Below are 20,038 nucleotides of genomic sequence, written 5' to 3' on the forward strand. Positions count from 1 at the left end.
TGAGAAGTAGAACATGAAAGAAATAAGATGTGTATTTTGATGGATGATGCCTTCTTTGGTGTGGGGAGGGAGGAACTGAATAAAAAAAATGAATTAGTACTAACTAAAATGAGAGAGTGAGAGACAGACAGAGAAGGTAAAGAAGGTAGAAAGAAAGGGTGTAGGGAGGAATGTAGGAGAAGGGAATGAGAGAACACTAGGTCAGTAGAACAGATTAAGAATGCAACACAGAGAAACAAACAGAACAGAAGTCTAGTGTTTAATTTAAAAATAATTTTGCTTGAATATAAAATGCAACTATGGACTTGCCCTTTTCTTTCTATTCTTTCATTAATCCATAAATTCAATCAAAAAGAGAAATAAGATTATTTTGGCATGATACATTGACAATTAGTGAACCCATGCTGGCTTTTGAAGATAACTACTGCTTTTTCAAATTACTCAAACTCTCCTCTTAATAATATGTTCGAAAATGAGATAAACATCAAATTCACTAGTCTGTAATTTCTATAATCCATCATTTAAACAGTGGAGACAACATCACCCCACTTCCTGCGTTCTGTCACTTCTTTCATTTTCTAGAAATCCTGAAATATCACTGATCAGTTTTGGAATCATAAATGAAAACTCATTCCACGATTAGGTATATAATTTTTCTGGGCCTGGAACTGGAACTTAAGCTCACTTATGCTATTAACCAGCATCTTACCCGTATTTAGCTTCAATCTTCTCCTATTCATATTTCTTCTAAATTTTCCAATTTGAGCATCATTTCTCAAATGCAAGATGAACAAATATAAATGAGCAGTTCTGCCTTTTTGCTTTAGTCATCTATTAACATTACAACCAGTTGGAAACTCCTTTGTTTTTTCTTTTTACTCTGAATATATATTAAAAGGCCCCTTTTATTATCCTTAGTGCATCATGGTGAAAGGAATCATCCATCAGCCCTTGACTTTCACATGTTAATGCTTTCTGGTTGCTACTAGTCAGTTTAATGTTCAAGAACAGGCAGTTTGCTATAACTGTTTTATAAGCCTATGGATACCTTCGGTTATTTCATTCACAGTAGATGGGTATAATTTAATGATTTTTGGACACAAGCCATTGATCTGAATTTCAGAATAAATTTAGACCATGTAAATACTCTACAGCTAATCCAATTAGAAGACCATAAAAAAAGAATAAACTGTCTCCAAGCACACAAAAACAACAGGATTCATTAGTTTTTTATGCCAGAAAGATTAGTCTTAATTCTGAAAGTCATATTATGGACTCATAGATCAAGTCATTAGATTTTGAACATTCCACAGGAGAATGTGCATTCTGTAAAGTGGTGAAAACTCAGTAACTGTAGATTTTTGGTGAATTCATCAAGTCTCAGTAGTAGAATGTGATGCATGCAAATGTGTATGTATTTCAAGGCTTTCTTCCTAAGAAAGAAATTGGGAAAACATATTCCTCTTGAGTGAAAAGATGCCTCGTGGATTTTGCCACACCTGGGATGACTTCTATCTTCTGTAACCTGGAAGTTCCTTGTCCTATGCTGTTGACCTCTGGAAAACACAGACATGCAAACTCAGACACCAGATCATTAGTGGTCCGGCAGAGTCATGGCTATTCACTATGGTTTAGGGAACACTAGAGAGAACGAAAGTTAATAACTCCCTTTGGCACATCCGTTTCAGTCAGGCACACACATGGAAGTTACAGAGTGAAGAACCATGATGAATCGAATTCTTTTCAGTGATGATTACTAAGCCTGGAAGATTTCCTACCCTATAATTTTTAAGAAAATAAAAATGACAAATTCAGCCATTAGAATGTAGAGTTTTATTCTTCTTTGTCCCAAAGGACTCAGGGGTAGAACTTAGAACTTCTGCTAAAATAAGGAATCAAAAGTTTAGCTTTCCAATGAGGTGAGCCAAAGTATCTCTGTGGGACGCCCCCACCTAGGCACCTCTCTGATACCACCATGCAGAGAAGGTTCCTATATTCCTGAGTTCCTCACAAGGAGCTCCCTTGATGGATTAACCAGAGGTGATAAAGAGTAGGAAAAGACTTAACACCAAGGACCATGAAAGATGAATTTCATGCATAGAATTATTAAATAAGCTAAAACTTCCTTTAATTATACTTTAGCTTTTCAACTATAGAATGAGTATGACCTTTCCCCTTCATATACTCTTTGGTGAAGCCAAATGATATTCTTGTTATTTGTCACACAAATGATTCCATCTCTTCTTCATTGCTGTTGTATATCCCCATATTCCAAAATATATCCTCCTCACTCCTCCTGTTTCTTAGAATGTCGTTTCCTACAAAGATCAGCTCCTCTTCATTCTTGTATCTATTTATGCATGAGCATGCTGTTTCCCCTGATAGAAAGGAAATATCTTATGGGCAAGAATTGTGTAATTCTTGTCTTTATGTCCTCAATACCATCATAGCTCCTGGATTATAACAGATGATAAACAAATACTTAACCTATTGATAATTTATTGAAACTGAAGTATCCTTGACTCTTAAAGTTATTATCATGTCAACAAAGGGTTAAAGTTTTGAACTCCATTGGTACACACTGTTTCTTCTTCGTATCCTTGCTGGGACATTACCAAGAATGGCAGTTCCCATAAAGACATGAAATTCTAATAAAATAGCAAGCGATAATGCTTCACAATAGAACCAAGCATGATAACCCAGGCTCAAATGAATGAATTTGTTAACTGTTCTTTCTTCCATAAGAATTAGCTAGAGATTAACATAAAAAGAGCCTAATTACTCAGGGAACTCAGTAGTGTGTATTATTTCAAGAAGCTACTCAACTTATATAAAAATGGAAAGAGGGAAAAAAACATTGAATACTACCTTCCAAATACAGGGCTATCAATGACAAAAAACAAATAGGACATAGCTGATCTACCCTTTCTAATAAAGGTTCATATTTTGAGATGCTTTGTCCAGCCACACTACATGAATCTATCGACATTCTCTTACCCTACGGGCAATCATTGACATCTTGCTAGGGTTCCAGGGAGACTGGGGTCCTCAAACAGAAGTGAAGTGAGCATCACAGGCATCAGATCTGTGACCTTGACCTCATGAAAGCTGGGTCTGAACCTGCTAACTTAATTGACTCCCCAACATAGGGGAGTGGAGAGATATGATAAATAAGGCAGAAAAAGGCGAGATTTCTATTTTCTTTGCTGAAGGTTTATTTCTCTTTAGCTAGTTTTTGCCACTGCTGATTCATGGTAAAAGATTTCACCAGTCATTAACATCTCTGACCTTCATTTTCCCCATTTGTAAAATGAAGGGATTAGACTAGACAGCTTGAAGGTCTTTTCTGTCTCTAAATCCAATAATCCTATGATCCTATAGGCTACTGCTTTTGCACTATTGCATTGAATATTTCCTTTATTGTTGCTGTTAAGATGGTAACTGAAGGGCTTATAGGGTGTGGGTCTTCTGAGATAAGAAAGTCTCTAATAATTTACATTAATGAACTCATTAATGACACATATAATACTTTAGAGGTTACAAAGCATCTCCCATTCATATTTCTTTTGAATCTCATAGCAACCCCATGAGATAGGTGCTTCAGGTATTATTATCCTCTATTTGGACAAAAATATTTATAGCGACTCTTTTTCTAGTGTTGAAGAAACTGAGTTTCAGGGAGATTAAGTGATTTGACCATGGTCACAAATGAAGTATCAAAGGTAGAATTTGAATCCAGATCCAGAAAGAACTCTATCCACTATGCTGTGATATATTAAGCTATGTCTATTATCCTGAATTAAAGAGTTTGTTGGGGCTGAGAGCAGTAGAAGTAGAAAAAAATTATTTTTTCCCATTTGCCTGGTCTAATCAATTAATGGGGGCATTTATTAAGTGTTCCTCTGTGCTAGATCCTATGCTAGCCACTAGTTCTAATTTAGAAGACATTCTTTCTAGCATTTTTTAAAATTGTAAAATACTACAGTTTGACATGGGACATTGAATACCTTCCCTTTGTAGCTATTTCCATGTTCTCAGATTCACATTATTTCTTTTACTTTGCTAAGGAATCTAATCCCAGGGTATGGGTATAAAAATATGAGCCTTTACATCTTTATCTTACCCAGAGAAGATACAGTTCTACATTAGGCTCTCCTCCATGCCTGGAATGCCCTCTCTCCTTTCTTCCTACTCTTGAAACCCTTAACTGCCTTCAGAGATTAGCTCAAGTATCACTACTGAAAGCAGCCCTTCGGTATCCTTAAATTCACAGTGTTACTGTCCTTGATTCTGATTTGAACACTTTCTCCAATGTCCGCTGTTTGTAAGGAGAACTCTGGGGTAGTGGATTTTTTTTTCTGATTTGTATTTGCTTTGTCTATATCTTGCATTTACTCATAGCATATCTTCCCAAAAGAATGAGAGTTGAGAATATAAACCTGGGATTATAAATTATCAACCTGGGATACTAGAAGAATAGGAGTGTCTTTGCCAAGAACAAAATGTCTGGATGAGGGATAAATGTTGGGGAAAATATAAAGAGTTTGTTTTTAATATATTGACTGAGATGTCCATAGGGAATTCATTTTGAAATGTTTAAGAAGCAGTTGGTACATCCAAAGAACTATAAACAGGTCTCTCCTTTGATCCAGTAATACTACTATTAGGTCTGTATCCCAAAGAGATTAGAGAAAGAAGGAAAGGGCCAGTTTGTACAAAATATTTATAACAACTCTTTTTAATGGAAAAAAAACTGGAAATTGAGATGATGCCCATCAACTGGGGAATGGCTGAACAAATTGTCTTATGAGATTGTAATAGAACAGGAGGATTTCAGAAAAACCTGGAAGGATGCAATGGGAAGTGAGCAGAAGTAGGAGAACATTGTACACTATATCAACAATATAGTATGACAATCAACTAGGAACTAGGGACTCATGATGAAAAATGCTATCAATTGCTACAGAAGGAACTGATGAAGTCTGAATACAGATCAAAGCATACCACTTTTCAGTTTATTTCCTTCATGAGTTTCTTCTTGAATGTGCAATAAATGTCTTCTTTCATGCCATTTTAACATGGAAATATATATTGCATGATAGCACATGTACAACCTATTATCAGATTACTTGCCATCATCTTGGGAGGAGGAAGGGGAAGGACAGAGGGAAAGAGAGGATTTGGATCACAAAATGTCAGAAAATGAGTGTTAAAAATTATTTCTATATGTAATTGGGAATAAAAAATATAATGATAATAATAATAAGCAATTGGTAACATGAAACTGTTGCTCAGAGGATAAACTGGAGCTTAATATATAAGTCTGTGAGTCAACATTTACCATAGGATGATAATGAAACCCATGGGAGTGGATGAGTCAGCAGGAGAGGACATGGAGAAAGAGAAGCGAGGAGGAGGCAGGACACAGCTTTGAAGAAATATGTATAGTTAAGGGACAGGATAACAATGATAATTCAGCAAAAGAGAGTGAGGAGTGGTCAGATAGAAAGGAGAATCAGAAAATAGTAATGTCATGAAAATCCAGAAAGGAGAGATTAGTTTTTTTTTCTATGTTAAATTTTATTTATTTATTTAGAATATTTTTCCATGGTTACATGATTCATGATATTTCCCACCCCTTTTTGCTCCCCACTCCTGGATCTGACAAGTAATTCCACTGGGTTATAAATGTATCATTGTTCAAAACCTATTTCCATGTTATTAATATTTGCAATAGAGTGATCATTTGAAGCCAAAACCCTCAATCATATACCCATTGAACCACACAATCAAATCATACGTTTTTCTTCAGAGAGGAGAGATTGTTGAGGAGGAGACAATTAAATGAAGCAGAGGAGTCAGGAAGGTTGAAGAATGATAAAAAAAATCTATCAAATCAAATCTGGAAACTAGGTGACTATTGATAACTTGGGAGAAGGCAGTTGCAATTGGGGGATGAGTTCAGGTCGAATTGCAAAAGGACTGAGGAATGAATAAGAGGAGAGGAAATGGAGATAACAAGTATAGCAACTTTTTTTTTCTAGGAGTTTGGCTGAGAGATGAGGGAGAGAAATTGGACTATAATTTGAGGAGATGGCAATGTCAGTACAGGCATTTATTAAGGGCATTCAATGTTCCAGGTACTTTGCTCAGTGATAGAGACTCAAAGGAAAGGAAAAGATAGGAGTCTAATGAAGGTTATTTTAAAGGTAGGGGAGACTTCAGAATGTTTGAAGGAAGAGAAGTAGAGTTAGACCAGTAGAACATAGCAGCAAACTAAAAATTAAAGTTTGATGTTAGGGAAAAAAAGAAATGGAAGTCACAAGGCACCATGAGGAACAAATCCTGCTATGTCCCTTAGGAACTCTGCTGATGCATATGGCCAAAACTCAATAAGTTTGGAGAAGATGTGTGTGTGTGTGTGTGTGTGTGTGTGTGTGTGTGAGAGAGAGAGAGAGAGAGAGAGAGAGAGAGAGAGAGAGAGAGAGAGAGAGAGAGACNAGAGAGAGAGAGAGAGAGAGAGAGAGAGAGAGAGAGAGAGAGAGAGACAGAGACAGAGAGAGAGAGAGAGAGAGAGAGAGAGAGAGAGAGAGGAAGAGAAAGAGAGAGACAGAGAGACAGAGAGACAGAGAGACAGAGAGAGAGAGAGAGCATTCCATCCTCCTTCCTCATCTTACAGGGTGACATAACCTGACTTTTGGCACATTAAACCATTTTCCAAATCACTTTATGACTTTAGATGGTAAATCAGAACACCAGCATCTTAAGCCAACAGGATCTAAATCCAAAGCTGCTATTGAAACAAGGCATTAAGGTGTGTGAAGGCAGTTCACAGGGGCCAGATCATCTGCCAACCTCACCTGGGTAAGAGCATGGTCTCCCTCTACCAGAAACCTGTTCAGAGGATATGCTGTCCACTGTTTGTGCCTAGAGATGCAAGTGGAAGAAGAGTAGGAGGGTGTGATACAAATAAATACATTTTCTCCAAGTCAATCCAGGCAAGAAAAAACTCATTTCCATCACCCCTTTCTCTTAGCAAATGGATTTAACCTCATTTAATGCTCTCTAGGGAGAATTCATTCAACCACAGGCTTCCCTAGAAGCTTCCATTCCTGGTACAAAAAGCTGAAAATGTCATTGCATTTGCAAATGAACAGAAAACTCCCACTCACTGAGCATCAATGTCATTGAGGTTCTTAGCAGTAAGGGGATGGATGTAGGGCCAGAGCCTTTCTCTCACCACCATTGCTTTGTTGTAAGAATAATGTGTATTTTTCTTCAACTAATGATGTTAGGCAAAGTTAAAGTTTGTGAAAACTTCTTGCCTTGATCCTTATGTCTACTCTGTCTCCTTTGAAGAATGGCCAAATTGTTCCTATTTGGATCCCATGGTGCCAAACATCACTACTACCCAGGTATTATTTTGCAAGCTGACTTTCATCTCATACTGTATATTTAAACCCCACCGACTAGACTACAGTGTGCCTGGTATTCACAGAGCAAAGGCAGTTTGAATACCCAGTTGAAATTGTGGCCTGATTACACCAACCTTTCTTAGCATTCCTATTGGGGCTGGAAAGATAGAATAAGAAAAGGAAGCTTTATAACCTTCAACACTTGCTACAAGCTGGGACTTCAGCTGCTTTCTGTGACACAGTGTCTCTCTCAGCAAGATCCCTAACATTGTCTAGAAGAGGATTTGTTTCTTATTTCATTGTCTGAAATTTGATTATCCCTTGAGAAGTAGGAGAAGTAGAAGAGATTGGGGGAAAGATGGCTTTGTGGCAACTATGGGATAGGTAGGTACCATGGTGATCAGTTAGTCAAAAAACATGTAAGTGCCTACTATGGGTCAGGTACTATGTAAAATACAAAGAAAGGCAAAAATAATCTGTATTTTAAAAGAGCTACTAATTGGGCACCAAGGAACACAGCACATCTATAGAAGAGAAATTCAGTTGGAAGGTTAACATGCACTTCTTAGCCACTTACTAGGTACCAGACACTGGTCTCTACCCTCAAAGAACTTATTATATCTAATAGGGGAGACATGTTATATGCAAGTTACATACAAGATACAGAGGAGGTGGAAGACAATTTGAGAAAGGGAAGGCATTGGCAACTGGTGGGGAGCAGAGAAGAGGCAGAAAAAATCTTCAGAAGGTAGGATTTGAGTTGAGTCTTAAAAGAAACCAGGGAAAGTTAAGAGGTAGAGGTAAGGGGATGGAACATTCTAGATATGGATAATAGTCAGCAGTGTCATGTCTGAGGATGGGGTTGTTGGATTGTAAAATGTGTAAAAGAGAATGGGAGGGTCCTCATCTTTTTTCCATCTCTTTCATACAGGGTACCCACTGTCCTTGCTTAAACAAAACCACCACTCTACTCTCTAGAAGCCAGAGGAAAGCATAATAAACTAAAGGGGAAAGCAAGCACTCACCTGGACTGTGGTTACTGGGATTGGTGTGCTGGGGCACAGAGAGGAGATGAGAGAGGAGATCATTTGGTAGCTTCCTGTTTTAACTAATCATTTTTCTGATGATGTATTAAGTTCAGTTATACTTACACTGTTGAATGACTATGTTATGAGAGTAAACGAAATGGTTACATCCATAGGCAGAGATCTGATCACTCTTGGTGGCTTTATAGCAATGTATAAGAAAAAAAATGGACTTTGGTATCAGTTGCTTGAAAAGGTAAATGAGGAAAACCCTGACAAGTAACAAAACTCAGATCCAATACAGAAGTGAATGTTGGGTAAAGAACACAAATTTCATTTCTGCAACAATAAGTTACAAAAATAGAAAGTGACATGTGCTGTCTGTCAGTAGATAAACATTTATTTATTCAGCATTTACAGGCACTGTCCAAGTGCTGGAGATAAAGAAAAGAAGTAAAAGGCAGTCCTTTCCTCCATGGAGTTTCCAGTTTAATGAAGGGAGACAATGTACAAAGAAATATTCCTATCTATCTACATATAGATAGATGTATGTGTATATACATATGTGTGTGTGTGTGTGTGTGTGTAAATGAAATACTCAACAGAGGGAAAGCATTCAAGTTAAGGGAGAGAGGGAAAGGTTCCCTATAGAAGGTGAGATTTTAGCTAGGACTGAAGGAATCTGGGGAAGCCAGGAGGATCAGAAGAGAATGGAAAGCATTTCAGGCATGGGGAACAGCTAGGGAAAATATCCCAAGTCGGAATATGGAATATCTCCTTCAAGAAACAGCAAGGTGAGAGCCACTAGATTGCAAAGTAGGCAAGAGAAATAGGTAAGATTTAAGAAGACTAGAAATAAGGACGAGGGGGCGGGGGTGGGACAGGTAGTTTATGAAAGACTTTGAAGGTGAAACAGGGGATTTTATATTTGATCCTGGAGGTTACAGGAGCCACAGGAGTTAATTGACTGGGTAGGGGTCGAGGGGGGAGAATGACATGATCTGATCTGTGCTTTAGGAAAATCACTCAAGGGGCTGAATAGAGGATGGATTGGAGAGGGGAGAGACTTGAGAAAGGTAAACTCCATCAAAGACTATCTCAATAGTTCAGGTGATGAAGTGAGGCACTGAAGACCTGTATCAGAGAGGGTTGCAGGGTTAGAGGAGAAATGAATTTCAGAGACGTCACAAAACTGAAATGGAGAGAACTTGGCAATAGCTTGAATATGAGTGGGCAGTGAGAGAGAATGAGGGGGAATAGATGGCTCTTTTGGATATTATAATCTGTGGGGTGAGAGTTATTTGACTGCTTGTTGGCAAGTGTCTCTGGTGTCAAAATAAATTGTATCAACTTTTAAAGAAATCATTTGCTTGATCATCAGGCCAAGAATCTCTGATTTCATGAGAATAAGGCTTCCCCTCCACCAACCCACATCTACAACATCTGCCACTTAGATAAGTCTTAAGGAGTTGCATAAGGCAAAGGCATTTAGTGACCACTTCATTACCCCACAGCTACAGGGCAGTTGTAAAAAGCAAAATGGAAACATAGGGGTTTTCTGACTTCAGGTCCAATCCTCTATGCAATATCCTGATCAGGATCCCCTCCCCAAACCTGGCACCCCATAGCAGCTGATACCCTCCCTTCCAGAGTACCCCACATTCAACAACTTTGATTTGATTTTCTTTGTATTTATTCTGCACATACTTATATGTGGATTTGCTTTCTCTTCCCACTCCTTATTAGACTGTCAGTTCTTTGAGATTAGGGATTATTTCATTCTTTATCCAATATCTATTATAGTATATAACCAGTATACACTAAGCACTTAGTAAATGAATATTGATTAGTTGCTTGCTCAATTAATCTCTATACTCCTATCATTATCAGCATAGCTTACATTTGTATAAATCACTTTGCATATATATAGCTCGCAACAACCTTGTAAATTAAATAGAACAAAGTGTTCTATACCCATTTTTATAGATGAGGAAAGTAAAGTTCAAAGAATTTAGATGACTTGCCCAAGGTCACATAACTTATAAATGGCTGAACTGAGATCACAAGATTATTGATCAGGAACTTAAAGGCACCTCAGATACAAATTATTTTATATCCCCCTTTAAAAGTGAGGAAACTAAAGCTCAGGGAGACTGTTACTTGTTCAAGGTCATTCAGGTAGTAAGCATCAGAAGTGAATTTGAACCCAGGTCTTCCATTCCCTAAGTTCATGGCTCTGTCTAACCACATCACATTTATTCAAGACTTATCCAAGATTACTATTATTAATAACGATAGCAGGGAAAGTAGGTAGCTCAGTGGATAGAGCACTAGGCCTGCAGATTGGAGGTCCTGAGTCAAATGTGACCTTAGACACTTCCTAGCTGTGTGACCTTGGTCAAGTCATTTAACCCCAATTGCTTAACCCTTACCTTAAGTGGATTGCCATTTCCTTCTCCAGCTCATTTTACAGATGAAGAAACTGAGGCAAAAAGGATTAAGTAACTTGCCCAGGGTCACACACCTATTTAAGTATTTGAGGCCAGATTTGAAATCAGGAAGATGAGCTCTCCCTGATCCCATGCCTAGCACTCTAACCACTATACCATGCAGTTGCCCAAAGGAATAATCCAGATCACTATTTGTACCACATTTTCTTTTTATACTGAGATTGCAAGCTTCTTGAAAACAGAGACTATCTTTTGACTTTCTCTATATCCCTAGCCCTTAGCACAGTGCCTGGCACATAGTAAGCATTTAAAAATGCATAATGACAGTTGACTGATTCTATTTATACTCAGCCGCTAAGGCCTCATATTCCAATGGGATATATGACCTAAAAGACTATTTTCTTATCACTTTGCAGGTGTCTGGAATATTGTAAAAGGTCTTCCAAGGTAGAGAACTTGACCAGAACTTCAGAATCTATGATGTATTTAATCCAGTACAAAAGGGTAGGATTTCTGTCCCCTATCCCCTTTCCCACTACTTTTTGCCAGAAAAGTAGCTCTTACTATAGCTTCAGATAGTTTGTGGCTTTCTGGTTTGGCTAATTTTTGCTAATTTTTTAAGACCCTCAATGTTTGGGGTCTTTGGTGCATGAAATGCCCACACGGTCTCAGCCAAAGAAGGCCCAAAGGTAAAGAATTGTTGTAGCATGGAATAGGAACTTTCCCAATGATTAAACCCGGATATTGGTTCCAATCCCAGGTAAATATTCCTCAGGTATCTTTCATCAGGCTCCAAAGGCCCCTTGAATAATGTTAGCCATAGCTTTGGAAATAGAATATCTATAAAGGGCTTAATGCTATTTGCCTCAGTTTCTTCATCTGTGAGATGGAGAAGGAAATGGCAAACCACTCCAGAATCTTTGCCAAGAAAAAGCCAAATGGGATCACAAAGAGTCAGACAGGACTGAAATGCGTGGGCAATGAAGACAGCAAAAAATGGGACAGTGCCTGGCATAGAGCAGGCATTTAATATATGTTTGCTCCCTTCCCCCTTTTTGTATTGGACTTCATTGGCCAGATGTGGGGTGTGAACAGAATTCTGACATGCACTCAACTAGTGTTTGTGTGTACCATGGAGACATATGACTCTTCCCCCACTTCCTTTGGGTGACCCAATTTCTGCTTACTCTGCTCACTGGCTACAATTCCTGAATGTGATAATAAATTTTCCCAACTGGTTCTCAGGCTGTGGCATCCATTGGTTCAAGGTGACTTCACATGGCAGTCTTTGGAAACAGCAGCCAAGTCTATCTCTTAATATTGAGGAAAAATTAGATGAGGCACTTCAGTCACCTTTTTGCTTAGCTAGAGCTAGAGTTAAATAATAACAGCATGGACTTGTTCATTCGTTCATTCATCCATTTATTCCTTCCTTCCTCCCTCCTTTCTTCTTTCCCTCCTCCCCTCCTTGCTCCCTCTCTTCCTCTACCTCATGAATTGGAATAAAAAGCAATATGGAAGTCAAATTTGATTATGTCCTTTGTTGTAAAGAAGTCAGATAGAATCTGGAACCAGTGGTACAACCCAAAGAAATCAATAGTCAGATCATGCCTCCTTTAAAAAAGGTGAAAGTTGGAAGCTGAGGTCTAACCAAAGAGAACCTTGATGGAATTCTCTTAATTCTAAAAGGACCAAAAGCAAATGTCATCCAAATATGCCCATGGATAGTGTGTCCTATAATAGGGCACCTGTGTCCTCCTGAGGTAGCTGATTGGCATGGTGGTTGGAGCATTAGACCTATACTCAGGAAGACCTGAATTCAAAAATGGCCTCAGACACTTTTCTGTGTGACCATGGGCAAGTCATTCAGCCTCTTCCTGCCTCAGTTTCTTAATATGTAAAAAGAAAACAATAATGATAATCTTATCTACCACCAAATTGTTTTAAGAATCAAGTGAGATAATGTTTGTAAAGTTCTTTGCAAACCTTAAAGCATTATGTAAATGCTAGCTATCATTATGATTATTATTAATTATCCTTCTCCCTTGGCTGTAGTAAGCCTTGTGTCATTATTGAATTTTCCTCGTGAAGGGTTTCTGTTTTTCTTGGCTGAGATAATTACCTCCACTAAGGAAAGCAACGTGCTTTTCACTCGGTGGATGGATCTGAAAGTCAGCGTCTTCAATGGCTTTTTGCAGAATCACAGAGCAAGTAACAGAAGTGGAATTTAAGCTTAGCACTTCATGACTCCAAGCCCAGTCCAAGGTTCAGTAGTCAATTTGAGTCACCCTCCACAGCACACTCATTAGTTCTTTTTTTTAAACCTTACCCTCCTTCTTAGAATCAATACTGTGTATTGGTTCTAAGGTAGAAGAGTGGTAATGGCTAGAAAATGGGTGTCAAGTGACTTGCCCAGGATCACACAGCTAGGAAGTGTCTGAGGCCATATTTGAACCCAGGACCTCCCGTATCTGGCCCTGGATCTCAATCTATTCAGCCACCCAGCTGCCCCCTTATTAGTTCTTGATGGTCTTAAAAGTATGACTTCCCCAAGTTGTAGCCTTCTAGGTATGAAGATAGGATTAACTCTCCCCTGCCCATTTTTAGATTTAATCACCAGAAGCTTATACACCCCACTTATCTTTAAGTATGGGGAGGTCTGTGACCCACATGTGTGAAAGTGGGTGACGAATCAGAATCGACTGACTGCCCCCCTGGGCAGTCCTAAGCAAAACTATAGTTGCAATTGGTCCACATAAAGTGGAAGGAAGGCACAGGAAGTGATGAAAGGAATGTTTTTTAAAAGTAGCAAGAACTTCCTGTGACCAGCACTTTAACCTTTGAATTTGGCCCTAGAAGGGCTCTAGGGGGGGACCTCAGACTACTCTTAGATTTTCCCTTGGAACTACCACATGGGTGAGTGAAAAAGGCTGACTCCCTTTCCTGGCTTTTTTGGAGGTACCAGCCTCTGGAGAGGTCCCTCGTCTTGGAGGAGGCCTCCTAGCTAAAACCCTTGTTTAATTTACCTCTGGGGCCCTTTGCTGGGGCCTCTGAAACCCTGCCTGGTTCAGACTGGGTGGGAGTATTTATCTACTCTCTCTCTGATTTCCTTACTTTCACTCTTTCTCCTTTTGTAAATAAACTACTTGAGTAATAATTTCAATGACCACATTTTTTATATATTTAGTACAACCTTTAATTTTTAATCCTCAGATCCACCTGCTGCTCCACAGCTCCCTTACATAGGGAAAATACAGGATGAAATGACTTATAGACACAACCCTGGTGTCGTACTACCCTCCACTGTATTCAATCCCATGCCAGTAAAGAACCAGTAAGGAAATGAAATCCAAGCTTCAGTTGCCACGCACTCCACCATCCACATCTCTAAAAATATCTCCATTGCCCTACTCTGCTGGAAGAAAGAGTCAAAGGAGAAAGAAAAGAAGAGAAAAGAGGGGGCAGCGTTAGAGGCTTCTCATATCCTAGGCTTCTTCCGCTCTCACATGAACATATATATTCCCCTAATCCCATATGCCATTTTCCAGCAGTTTATGTCATGCTTATTGGGAGGGAGCACAAGAGAAATACCTACTTCTAGGAATATTGTCCACTGTGGGCAAAATCAATTAGTGCTGAAGTCACGCTTGGGGTTTTCAAAAACCTCATGCTGTTCTCATGATTGAAGTGGGGTCAGGCTTTCATTTCAGATTTTGCTGAATCACTTCATAAACAACTTCCTGCCCTGTTACCCCTGGGGCCATAACTATTGCCCCCAAAAGATGGATATTTGAAGACTCAGAAACTACACATGGCAGAACACAAGATGCCCTGTGATCTAGAACGAGAACTTGGGAAATACTGTCCAGCCCTGGAGACAAAATTCAAACCAGAGGTTCAGGCTTTTTCCTGAATTGCTAGTCAGTAGAAGGAGAGGGAAGAGAAATGTATACTGTGTGATGTACCACATATTGAACTCAGCCACGGATGAGCTCTCTCCAGAATAGATTTTACCATGCATTACTTTTTAATACATAAAGATGAAATATTGATTCTGCTTTTTCCTAGGGCTATACTCCATGCAATAGGTAGAGTAGCTCCTTGATGACCTGTCAGTCGTTTGTATGAGTTAAGGCAGTCACACTTCACCATCAACCTCTGGCCTCCTCCAAAAAGCAGCCAGCCATCTTCCTGGATAAATTGAATTGGATTAAATAGAATTGAATTGAGATACTCTTTGCCTATTCCTCTCCTCTGCAGTCACTCATTCTCCCTTGTAACTCCTTTGTAGTGTGGGTGGGTGTGTAGCTTCTTTCAAATCCTAGCTCAGGTGCCCCAACCTATTGAAAACCATTAATTTCCCTGCATCTATTCCCATCTCATTCCTCTTGAAACAACATTGCTATGCATTGAATTTACTCATTTAAATGAGACAACTAGGAGGCACAAGGGATAGACTGTCAGGTCTGGAGTTACAAGACATCTTCCTCAATTCAAATGTGGCCTCAGTCACTTTCTAGTAATGTGACCCTGAGCAAGTCATTTAACCCCATTTACCTCAGTTCCTCATCTATAAAATGAGCTGGAGAAGGAAATGGCAAACCATCCCAGTATCTCTGCCAAGAAAAACCCAAATGGGTCATGAAGTCAGAAACACATACACGCACACACAAAACTGAATAGAGTTTCTCATAGTAGAATAAAAACTCCTTGAGGGCAGACACTCTTTCATTTTCTTCTTCATATCCCCAGCACCCAGCAGAGTAGGATCATGGATTTACTTGTGGGAGAGACATTCAGGGTCATCTAGTCAAATTCTTTCATTTTATAGAGGTTCAGAGAGATTAATGATGTGACTTACCCAAGGTCGCACAGATAGTAAGTGGTAGATCTAGGATTTGAACCTGGATCCTCTGACTTTTAGGGACTTTAGAAGTCATTTAGTCTGACTATCTTGTTTTACATATGAGGAACCCAAGACTTAGGGAGCTGAATTGTGTTCCAAAAACAACTTACTTAAACTTGTCAAATTGAAAGGAAACCTTGGGAGAGACCTCAAGTACCACAGAACCAAAATGTATGGTCTCTTATAACACATATAACTGTATTTAAGAGCTAGAGGGGATAAACAAATACTATACTCTATTTGATTTACCTGAATGGGTAGCAGAAGATATTTTTTACTGTCAAAATGACCACTGGATAATTCAGCTCATATCCTGGAATGAACAGCTCAACAGACTTCACTATGTCGATTGGTTAAGCTGCCACCTCCAATTTTAAGGCCCTGGTTCCCCCCCACCCCTAACAAAATTTATACTGAAAGCATCCTGTAGGTGAGTCAGAATCTCTTCAGAAAAGAAAAAAATATGAAAAAATACAGCTTTGCTTAAGGGATGACTCATTGACCAGAAGAGACATGGCTGTAAAGCCAAACAGCATCATGGACGTAGAGTTGAAAAGGACCTTAGAAATCATCTAGTCCTATTCTTGAGGTATTTTACATATGAACAAAATGGTGGCTCATAAACAGGAAATGACTTGTCTACAATGACTAGGTTACAAATATCAAAGGTGGTCCATATATCTTCTTCATATTCCTCCTTAGGAGCAGGTAATACATGGGAGGTGAGGTCAAGTGACTGTCAGAGCTAGCCACTTCACTTAAGTGTCTTCCTGGAGTCTAAAATGGGGGCTTGTGGTTTCCACTTGCTCCTTGGAATATTCAGCCTCCTACATGAACTATCTCTCCAACACAGATTTTAATAACCCAAATATATATTTACTATTCCAGTCAAACTTAGGAAACAAAAGATAAGACAGTTGATTACAACTACCCCCTCTAAAATTTTACATATTTTGTTTTTGGCTATAATCAATTATTGGTTTTGTCTACCATCAATTGAACTTGGCTTTTTTGTGATGATACACAATTACATTTTCTCTTTATTTTTTAACCCTTACCTTCCATCTTGGAATCAATGCTGTGTATTGGTTCCAAGGCAAAAGAGTGGTAAGGGTAGGCAATAGGGGTTAAATGACTTGCCCAGAGTTACACAGCTAGGAAGTGTCTGAGGTCAGATTTGAACCTAGGACCTCCCATCTCTAGGCCTTGCTCATAATTCACTGAGCCACCCAACTGCTCCTACAATTACATTTTCTTTTTTTTCTTTTTTTTTTAATTTTTAAACCCTTAACATCTGTGTATTGACTTATAGGTAGAAGATTGGTAAGGGTAGGCAATGGGGGTCAAGTGACTTGCCCAGGGTCACACAGCTGGGAAGTGTCTGAGGCCGGATTTGAACCTAGGACCTCCTGTCTCTAGTCCTGGCTCTCAATCCACTGAGCTACCCAGCTGCCCCCCTACAATTACATTTTCTTAAGAAGAGTATGGGGAAAAATAAAATAGGGGGAAAAAGCCAAAGGTTTTATAGGCCCCATAGAAAATCTGTTAGTTTCCTGTCTTTGACACCATCTTTTCCCATCTTCCCTAGCAAATTGCAACCTCAATCATCCCCTCTCAAATATTCATCCTTTCCCAATGCACTGGTTCCTTCCATTTTGCCTTCAAACATTCCCATCTCCTCCATTTTTTATTGCCACAAAAAGTTCTTATTGTGTTGAAATCCATTGAACTATTTAGCCCACAATAACTTATCTACTCTTTTTTTTCCTTTTTTATGGTGTACTCTATTTTTATTTTGTTAAAAATTTGCTTAGAATTTCCCAAATATATTTTTAAAGATTTCTTTTTAAGAATTTAACATTTTACTTTTTCTTTATTTCATATATATATATATGTATATATATATATATATATATATATATATTGAAATTGGAGTTCCAAATTCTTTCCTTCCCTCCCAACTCTGTCCTGCTCACTGAAAAGGCAAGCAGTAGATTATCAGTTATACATGTGAAATCATGCAAAATATTTCTATATTAGTCATCTCATGCAAAAAAAGTAAGAAAAATAAAGAGAGAAAACTTTATTTCAGGCATTTTCATGTTGCTGTGTTCAGTTCTAGTTTGGGGGGGATGCAAGTTTTCCAAGGTGATCACTACTCTCCAGGTGTGCTCTGGTCTTTTTCCAGGAAGGGCTCTTGCTCCCCTGTAACTGGAAACACTAGTGCACACTCTTGGCCCTGGAACTGTGACCAAGGCTCCCTTTCCCTAGCAGTAGTGCTCTTTTTAGCCTTGGATCTTTAAATCAGAATGGCCTATGGGCAAGAGAGATGCCAAACAGTGCCAGGCCCTGAACCCAGTGGTAGCCCAGAGCCCCTTATAACCCCTTTCTGATCAGTTGTCCAAACTCTATACCATCTCTAGACTGAGAACCCCTGAAGCTGCTGCCCAGACTGCAGTAACAACCTCCAAGGCACTCCACTTGTGTTGTGGCTATCCTGTGGTCAACAGGGACAAGGACCTCTCCTGCTGATCTCCTAAATTCTCTTAGGCTGAGAAAATGCCTCATCTTGACCTTTTGTTGGCTCTGCTGCTCTAAAATTCAGTTTGAGGAATTATTTTAAATTTGGAGGGATTATTGGGAGAGTGTAGCTGGGTTGTTGCCTCTAATCTGCCATCTTGTCTCTGCCCTTTTCTTCCATTTTTAAAAAGAAACATCACCAGACTCTACCATTCCCTCAAGGTACTTGTTCCCTCTGTACTGCCCTCAAATATGCCCAAGTCAAAAGACAGCTAGGTGGCACAGTGGATAGAATGCTGGAATCAGAGTCAGAAAGATCCAAGTTCAAACCCTCACTGTGTGACTCTGGGCAAGTCACTTAACCTTTGTTTACTCATCTAGAAAATGGGGAAAATAATACCTACCTCTGAGAATTGTTGTGAGGATAAAAAGAGATAATAATTACCTGAGTTCAAATATGCCCAAGTCTCTCCCATTCTTTTAAAACAGCAACAACAACAGAAATCCCTCTATATTAGTCCCTATCATCCCCTCAAGCTATTGGCCTATATCTATCTGAACTCCCTTTCTCAGACAAACTCCTGGAGGTGAGGGACATTCTCTACTCATTGCCCTCCCGTCCTCTTGTCTCAATCCTCAGCCCTTTGCAGTTTGACTTTTGACCCTATCACTCTACTGAAACTGCTCTTTCCAGAGTTACCCATCATCTTTTAATTGCCAAATGTGATGGTGTTTCCTCCATTTCCATCCCTCTCGACTCATCTTTCTTATTCAATACTATTGATCTTCCTTTTCTCCCAGATACTTTATTCTCTCTGAACATTACCATCCATCTCTTGTTTCATTAATGAATTAAGAAAAGGAAAAGATTTGCATGGGAGCCCTATTCCTCCTTAAGGGAAAACTGGAAAAGGAGAGTCAAACCTAAAATCAAAGCATTAATACCTGCAATATCCATAGAGCATTGGAAGAAGAATTTAGAGGATGCAAGTCTTTTAATAATTTGGCCAAACACATTAAGGCTCACGAGGAAGGAAGCAATTCAGAAAGGCTCAGAGGAGAAGAGAAGGAACTTGGAAACATCCTAGCAAGAGTCACGGTGGGATTAGAGAGGCCTGAAAAGGGAAGGGAAGATTTTGGTAACCATGGGACACACTGCAAAAATCAAAGCATAAAGAAAGGGAGGAATGAGGGGACTTCATGAGCTGGAAACTCTCAGAAATCTAGCCAAATGGGGCTCACATGCCAAAGGCCAGTCTGAAAACACTCAGACCTGGAGATTACATCATTATCATTGTTATCATCATCATCATCATCATCATCATTTATTTTACTACTGAGTGAGACAGTGTGCCATAATGGATAAAGAACTGGCCTTAAAACCAGGGGATCCGACTTTAAATCTTAACTCTAACACTGGGAAAATTGCTTAATCTCAGCGCTCTATGCAACTTTCTAAGCCTATACATCAACAAATAACAAACACTAAGTGCTTACTATATACCAATCATGGTGCTAAGGATTGAGGACACACAAAAAAGGATAGAGCCAAGCGTTGCAGAAAGGTCATGAGACAAAGGGAACCTCCTAAACCGGGAATTTCCTGAATCAATGAAATTACGAGTCCAGTGCCTCTCCCTATAATTAATATTATTGCCGATATTATATTTAAATTATAAAAGTATCAACTGATCTGTGACATTGCAATAGAACACTAACTGC

General features: G+C 39.1%; 1 protein-coding gene across 1 annotated transcript in view; it reads right to left on the minus strand.

The window, feature by feature from the left end:
- The window catches only part of CPNE4 (copine 4), a 350,799-nt gene that overhangs the window by 227,660 nt on the left and 103,101 nt on the right, over window positions 1–20,038 (minus strand). The window lies entirely within an intron of this gene.

This window comes from Gracilinanus agilis, chromosome 5 (assembly GCF_016433145.1).
Source record: "Gracilinanus agilis isolate LMUSP501 chromosome 5, AgileGrace, whole genome shotgun sequence".
Taxonomy (NCBI): domain Eukaryota; kingdom Metazoa; phylum Chordata; class Mammalia; order Didelphimorphia; family Didelphidae; genus Gracilinanus; species Gracilinanus agilis.